The sequence below is a fragment of the Macadamia integrifolia genome, chromosome 13 (genome assembly GCF_013358625.1).
Source record: "Macadamia integrifolia cultivar HAES 741 chromosome 13, SCU_Mint_v3, whole genome shotgun sequence".
Lineage (NCBI taxonomy): Eukaryota > Viridiplantae > Streptophyta > Magnoliopsida > Proteales > Proteaceae > Macadamia > Macadamia integrifolia.
The window spans coordinates 12,063,976-12,071,956 of NC_056569.1; the positions used below are offsets into that span (position 1 = coordinate 12,063,976).

At 35.8% G+C, this 7,981-nt stretch overlaps 1 long non-coding RNA gene across 2 annotated transcripts; it reads left to right on the forward strand.

Annotated features, from left to right (window-relative positions):
- Nucleotides 1–1,936: 1,936 nt before the first annotated feature.
- LOC122058886 lies at nucleotides 1,937–3,592 on the forward strand. 2 transcript variants are annotated; one of them, XR_006133976.1, is made up of 3 exons: nucleotides 1,937–2,095; nucleotides 2,170–2,370; nucleotides 3,121–3,592. It is a non-coding gene; the product is annotated as an uncharacterized LOC122058886 (long non-coding RNA). The 2 variants fall into 2 exon arrangements; XR_006133975.1 differs by having other exon boundaries at nucleotides 2,170–2,366.
- The last annotated feature ends 4,389 nt before the right edge of the window (nucleotides 3,593–7,981 follow it).

The following is a 7,981-nucleotide window of genomic DNA, read 5'->3' on the forward strand; positions in this document are numbered from 1 at the left end:
GATTGCCATTCTTACAAAGCTGTAATTCATTTAAACTGTAAGAAGACTTAACTCTTTATTCTGATCTAAATATTAAGGTGCGTGTTACTTCTTTCTCTCCCTTCTTTCTTTTTTTTTTGTCACTTTTTTTTATAAGAAATGCTACTTCATATCCATATAAGACTTCTTAATCCAAATCTATATCTCAAACATGCTCTAAAATAGTTGCATTTAAAGGATGAATAATTCTCTTGAGGAATGAATAAAATAATTTAGATTGCAACTATAGAAATAAATGAATATATAATGAACGCCCAATTTTTGTCACACAAACCGACACACTAAAAAAAAGGTTTTGCCACTTGCACGTGTGTATTTACTAGTGTGTGTATGATAAAAACAAAAAATGTTATAATATAATTACTAAATTAGAGATGACAAGGTGTTTGATATCCTGTACAATATTAAGCGCCTCAATCGAAGGAGAAGGTAATTAAGCTGTATAAGTAAGGGACAAGCTCTTTATAGCCTAATTTCATCTCAAAGTACTCGATTCCCTCCGAACTGTGAAGCAATCCAAATCTTAAAGTTAGCTTCTCTTTGAATAGCTGAGGTGAAGGAAGCTGGAGCCAAAACTGCTACAATTGGCATCCCTCGAATCACACAACTGAGGCCACCTTTATTCCCACAAAAGGAAGCGTTAGAATTAGTTTGAAAGAATTTGAGTTGGACGATGTAGCAAATAACGAATTCCTCGTTGGGTCAGAGGCAAGCTCATTAAATTCCTTGAATTGGGCCTCTGCATGTTGAATAACCCCGAGTGTAGCTTCACTGGTCCAATGGCTTTATGTATACACAAATGTCATCAGCTCAAGTCTACTCACGACTGATATTCTATTACAGAGGTTAGGTGTGGCTTGAGTCTGAATCTAAAATCACGCAAGTTCAAGGGGTTCCTAGTTAGCAAACCTGTTTATCAAAAGAGCCTACTCCTATAGCGAGACCTTTCTCACAAACTCACCATAAGAAACTACAAATTTTAGGCATCGTATGACAAGACCAGATCCTCTTGCAAACTCCTTATGGAATGTCTCTGTGAGCTGTAGTTGGGGTATTTCAGACCTTCACTATTAAGAGTGAGGGAAAGTAATAATGACCCTTGGATTTTAGGTGAACCCTTCTCCCATGGTGTGGACTCCTTTAAATGGTGAGTCGTCCTCGATCCCTAAGGTGTGGTGAATGTGACTTACTCGGCTTATATGTTTCTAGCTAGATTTAATTACATAAGGACTTTATCTGTACTAATATTTTTTACACATTGGGTTTTAGATTCTTGTTGCAGGTTGTAGTTTCTCTCTGATCTATTAATGATGAGCTTTGATTCTATTGGTAAAAAAATAAATAGTGGCGGAACTTTTGCCTTTCATGAGGGGTGGGGCGGTTACCTCACCCTCCCCTATGTCTAGGCCTAGGGACTACATTGTCTTTTAGGATTTTTCCCCCTAAAAGTAATCTCTAAAAATAATGCTACCAAGTCAAGTAGTTTCTGCGTCCAAACACATGAGCATGACCCCACCGGCCACCCCATGTGAAATCAAAATCCCATCTATGTATATGTCCATACATACGTTCTTATTAGACTTCGTGTTAACGCAGGGACATAGCAACCAAACAACAGTTTCTTGCCCTTAATTTAAATTCCAATGAAAATCTTAGGTTGTGCTTGGTTGTATAGTTCGTTGGAGAGTCTTTCCAGTGAAACATGGTTCTCTGTTTTTTAAACCATTTGGTTGTTTTAGAATGTGTTTCTACTTAAACATACTAATTCCTGTGAAACACCTATTAAAGCTAAATTGTTGTTCATATAAGAATTAGGGTAAATAGCAAAACTCTCTTTTGACACATATATTTCTAGCCCTCATATAAATAGTTGTTGTTAAATAGTCATTCGGGAAAAACTTTCTTCCTCTCATCGACGTTGAAGACCGCCAAGGCCAGAGTTCAACACCGACTAGACCTCCTTCCTCTCCCCATGGCTTCACTCTTCTTTGGATTTGGGCTCCAGTTTCGGCTTTCTGAGCATTTGATTTCCTCATCTTCTCAATCTCACCCGCAGGTTTTCTAATCGATATTTTTATTTTTAGGGTTTCTGTGTTTTTAGGCTCTAAGAGGTATTTTCGGTGGACACAGGAACATGGACTTCATTTTGGAAGGGAGAGGAAGATACGAAGTTAGGGTTTCGCGTTTCTGGATTAGCAAAACCCACTGTTCGCTCCATTCGCTCCAACGGTTCTGGATTAGCAAAACCCATCATGTTTCTGGGTTTCGCATTTCTGGATTACCCTCCAATGGTTCTCATATCAGCCCCATTGTTCGCAACTCCGTTTGTAAGTACGTCCTCCCCCATTTTCTTTATCTTTTCCTACAAAATTTATGGTTCTTTGGCTCTACTTCTAGTTGGAACTTGACACTCTGTTGTTTAAGATAGAGAGAGGAAGTTTACCTCCTGGTTGGTTTTTCTAGATTGTTTAGTTGGTTTTTCTGGACTGAACATTCAGGAGAGATGTGTTGCACTTAGAGAACAGTTTTTCAATCTCTCAAAATTATAAATAGTAAAAACAAGTAAAATAACTAGTATGAGGCTCTGTGCATTTTAATAAAACATTGTAAATATAATTAACAACTGAAGGGTAAATGGTTCAAGGAGTTGAAAAGCGTGGAATTAATATGTCAGTTTGCCTATAGTGTTTAAAGGAAATGAAACTCTCCGGAAAAAAATCCAAAACTAAAATAGGAAATGTGGGTAATTTAGTGATAATTGTGCCTATCATTTCCTATTGTTTCTTCATGTTTAACTTCAAGAAAAAAATAAAAGAAGGGACTTAGATTTGTAAATAAACTGGTTCAGATCAACCATGGGAGAAAGAAAGAAAGATAAAAGAACCCATTTAGATGCTTAGAAGAAGCCAGCATTGGTTATTTTCCATTTTACAGAATAGCAAATGTTAAGATGTAGAGAGTTCTTGCAGCCATTCAAATATTTTTACAACTAGTGTTCCTTGTTAACCTTTTTGATTTGTACATTCTGATGCTTTGGATGCTTTGCTTCACAATAATGCTGATTCTCTATTCTTCTTACAGTGCTATTTTGAAGATTGTGGGAGGTTGTTATGAACATGGTTTGGTTTTGGGTCCAGCAATTTGGATTCCTATCAGCTTGTATTTGCAGATTACCAATTACTATGGTTCATTACCCTTGCCATTGTCATTCTGCAGATTAATGGGTTGATTTGCAAATATAAGATTGGCTTTAAAATTGTTTTGAGGTTGTAATTGGCAGGTCTAAAATTCTGATTTAGAAGTGAAGATGTGTAATGAAATTTAGACTAACCAGGTATAGTGTAATACTCTGTAAAGTCGTAGAACTGAATCAAAAACTGTGTTTACAAAGTCACTTGTGATGGTACTCGGAAACTATGTTTTGTTCTTTGCTCCTTGGAAGCTTTCTTTCACCCATAGAAAAAGGAAGATTGGGTGGATGCAAATAAGCATGTATGTTTTGTCAAATACATGGTTTCCATTTTTCGTTTTCTAATGATGGATCTTTTGGTGCTAGTGCTACTGTTTGGGTCAATGATATGACATGTTCTCTCTCTCTCTCTCACTCAATGTTTTTGATCAAATGTATGGTTTCGTTGCCATTCCTGCTGATGTACATTTGAAAAAGACAGCAGAACCATCTAATATGGCATTCTCTAGACCTTACAAAATCAACAATTATTTCAAGTTCTGTTAATGACAAATTCTTAAATTTTTTGAAGTCCATAGCTCAATGCTTGAGAAACTTTGCTAGCACAGACCTTAAAGATGTAGCTCTCATCCTTGTGTGACTGCTTGAAAAGGCTTTGGAGTAATACAAAAGTGCATCTATCTTCTCCCACTAAATACTCCAACTAATGATGTTTCCCTAATGATTTATTAGAAAAATAAAATTATTAGAAACATAATGGTGATCTACCGGAATGAAGGCAAGAGAGTTGTAAAACTCTATGAAAATGACTATTCAGCAACTTGTTATTTCTACATACTCAGTGAACTTCCTTATTTGTCAGAAACTTGCTAGTAAATATCTGGAAGTTGATTTTAGAGGACCTTTGTCCCTCCAATAATCTTCTCAAGTAAGGCGTCCGGCTATTATACCTCTTGCAAATGCTTTCCTGTAGATGGTACTTATTTTTGTCCCAACAATTGCAAATTCATGTTATGCCTCCAATAACTCTTCCAATAAAATTTCTCAAATAGGTAGAATAGGGGAGAGGGAGAGTATGTGTTAATGTGGGCTCCATTATTTATTATGTGAGAGAGGTATAGGGTAGAAAGATGAGAGATAAATCAGTAGGTCCAAATGTATTCCAGTGGGGCTGTTATTACACCTTAAGATACTTTAACCCAACAATAAAAACGCACCATTTTCTCTATTGAAAACATGGTTTAAAAGCCTAGGTGTATAGGGTAGAAAGATGAGAAATAAATCTCTAGGTACAAATGTATTCTTTTTTTGCTAGCTTATTTTTAAATACTACCAACTGATGGAGTTAGAATAACCAAATAGTTTTTTTAGATTGAATCCAAATAATCAAACTAACAAATTAAGTAACCAAACAGTTTTTAATGACTGATTCTACCGAATCATTCTCATAGATTTAGGTCAACCAAACAGTTTTCAAGTAGAAATACATAACAGAATTATGGGTAACCAAACAGTTTTCCAGAATAACTCAAAAATAAATATCATTCATCAAAACCACTCTCTACTGAATCTATGCCAAAATAGAAAAATAACTCCAACGAATTATGCAACAATGATTCCCTAGAACAATCCTTGAATAGACGAAAGGATTCCATTTGAAGATTGATATAACAAATGAGATTTTATCCTACCTTTCAGATTCATATGGGATAATTAGCGATGACGGTATTTCATTTTAAGGGAAGAGTTTTCTGTCTAGGAGTGTGATTCCTGCACCAACATAGAGACCAATAGGAGCACACCTAGAAGCATCAATAGGCTGGGCATTCCCACCTTTTATGGGTTAGAGTGATCATGTTTTCCCTATGTCTAAGCCCAGCCCCTATACTCCCTAACAGTCTTGTTTCCTTTCATTTTATATTCCGCCAGTGCTATCCCCCTCTCCAACCTTCTCCCCACTCTCTAGTTTCTTCATCGTGAAAAAGGATAGGCAACCTTTGAATGGTGTGAACTGGAAGCTTGTCTTTGTTGTTCACTTTATGAGATAGATACTTTTGAATGGTCGGAGTTGTTGTACTTAGAGAATCTATCATTTTTGAAGAATTGGAATCCTTAAAATACAGTCCTTTGATAAAATTTGTTTCATTCTTGTTTCTTAGCTTTTCAGCAATGGTGAAACTTTTCTTATTTTTCCCATCCTAAATTTGATTTCTAGAGTTGGGATAAACTTGATTGGTTTCAAAATTTTGGTTTCATAGCTTTTGAAGCCGGAGTCTTGTAGTTGCCTTAATTTTATACTCCTTGGTCATGAAACCAGAGGACATTCATTAGTCAGGTTAGGTTAAGTTGGGTTAGGGGAGGGGAGGGGAGGGGATGGGTTCTTCTCTCGTAACCACCCTACCCCATCTTACATGGTCTACACCTATGGATGGTGTGAGATAGGGTGAGTTGGTTAACCTTGGAACACTAACGTAGATCACACTCTCAGATAGGGTTCTTTTTCTTGGATTGGGATCTTCTCCAACTACTCTCCCTCCAACATCTCCCCAATTAATCAAAGACATGCAAGTCTAAAAATGCAAGTCAACCACACGAGACTGCATGCATGTGAGAGATTAGTGGGAGATTATAAGAAAAATCATTAGAGAGGATCCCAATCCATTTTTCCCTTGCTCCATCCCTAGTTTGGTGCATCATGCTCAAATGCGGGAGCCTAGCATTGAAGTTTGAACTAGGCCCCTTTATTAAAAAAAAAAAAAAATGTGTACATACAAAAAGACGTGTGAAAATCATCTACAACTGCTGCATCGATGCAATGAGCATCGGGTGGCTGAGAATTCCTTAATGCAAGTGTGCGGATACTCTCAGACGTCCAATGTTCACCGCACCTCACCGCCCGTTGCAGAGGATATAGACTCTAAAAAGATGAGAGACAAGCTAATTGCTATCCTTGTAACCAAATTGTCAAACATGGATGATAGACCCCATCCTCCTTTAGTCCTTTTAATCATAATTGGCAAGTTTGGAGGTTTGTCTCCAAATTCCAAATTCCAAATTTCAAATTTCAAATTTTCTATAATGTTTCAAACAAAGGGTGTAGATGGACCAGGCTAAAATTCTTACTCAAACCCACCTGTTAGCTTAGGTTCACATAACAAGACCGATATGTAATAGTTTAGCACTATTACAATTAAGAAGGTGAAATGATGAATGTAGTGAAACGAGTAACTAGAGAAGGTGAAATGATGATCATAGTGAATCGTGTTAGGGGACAAACCTATCGGGCTAGACACTATGCCAAGGTGAAGTGATGAACATAGTGAACCAAGTTTGCGTACGTAATTGTCAAAATAGACATTATGTGAAGGTGAAAATGATTATCATAGTGAACCGAGTCGGCGTATAAACTTATCGAGCTAGATACTATGCGAAGGTGAAATGATGATCAGAGTGAATAGTGAACCGAATCAAGGTACAAACATATCGAGCTAGACGATTATGGTTTAAACAATTTGGTTTCAGTTTTAAAAGCTTTATTAGGTTATTTTAATTTTTATTCAAAGAGCTATTTTCTTTCTAATTTTTATTGAAATGGATGTAAAATTAACATTGAACTGACTTGTTTATTATTATATGTTTTAATTTTTTATTCAAAAGATTTGAATGTCTTTCAATAATTATTTATTCTAAACATGAATGTCTTCATTTACTATGTATGTATGAATCGGGTTTAAACGGTTTACAGTTAATTAAAACGATTCAGTTTGATTTAAACTGTTTAATTAAACAATCTAAATTTTAAAACCACAATCAAACCATTTATTAAACAATTTCACAGTTTCGACATAAACTGCTCGGTTTGATTTGATTTGGACACCCTTAAGCTCATGTAATCAACAGTGATTACTTCAAGCAAGCAAGCAAAAAAAAAAATAAAAAAGGGCGCTGAACAAATTCAGTTAATTTTGTCAAGACCGAACTTTCTCAGTCTTGGCTTCCATCAATAGATGGATAGCTGATCTTCAACTTAATTTCCCTATTATGATCCCTCACTTACACTTCACTGTTCCAATGAATCCATCCAATCCTCACAACATATGCTATCCTTCTCTACCCTATTCAAATTTTCAGATTTTGATTTGCATAGCTTTCACCAATATCAAGACTCAGATTTCTAGTTGGACTTTCACTGTTATTTTTCATGGAAGTATAATGCTAATAGGTGCCAACTTTTTTATCATAGGAAAAAAGAAAATTCTGAAAAAGACTCCCACAGCATCCTCGAAGGCTTAAAGCTGGCAAATGACCATGACTGGGGTATTTTGGAAGTATGGGTCGACTCCAAGGAGGTGGAGAGCCTGATGTCACACTCTAAGTTTTGTGATTGATCTTAAGTTTTTTATTTACATAATACTCTTCGAACCGTCGTACACTTTTGTTATTCCCCTCTCCAAGACATTATTTTTTGACTAAAAAATTTAACGAAAAATGCTACCATTACAAGAAGGAGCCTTCCTATGTTTGGCATAAATTTGATAAAAAAAAAAAATGTACTATTAACTGAAGTACTCTCATAAATTATTAATTAAATACTTTAAAATATTCTAAAACAAGGGTGATCAGACAAGAAGATCTAGCTGGCTATAAATCTTTTTTCACATGGTACATGCAAAAGTGCTTTGCGTGTTTATCACTTCATGACCGTCCCAACATTTATTCCCCAACTATATAAAATTTGAAAAAAAAAAAAAA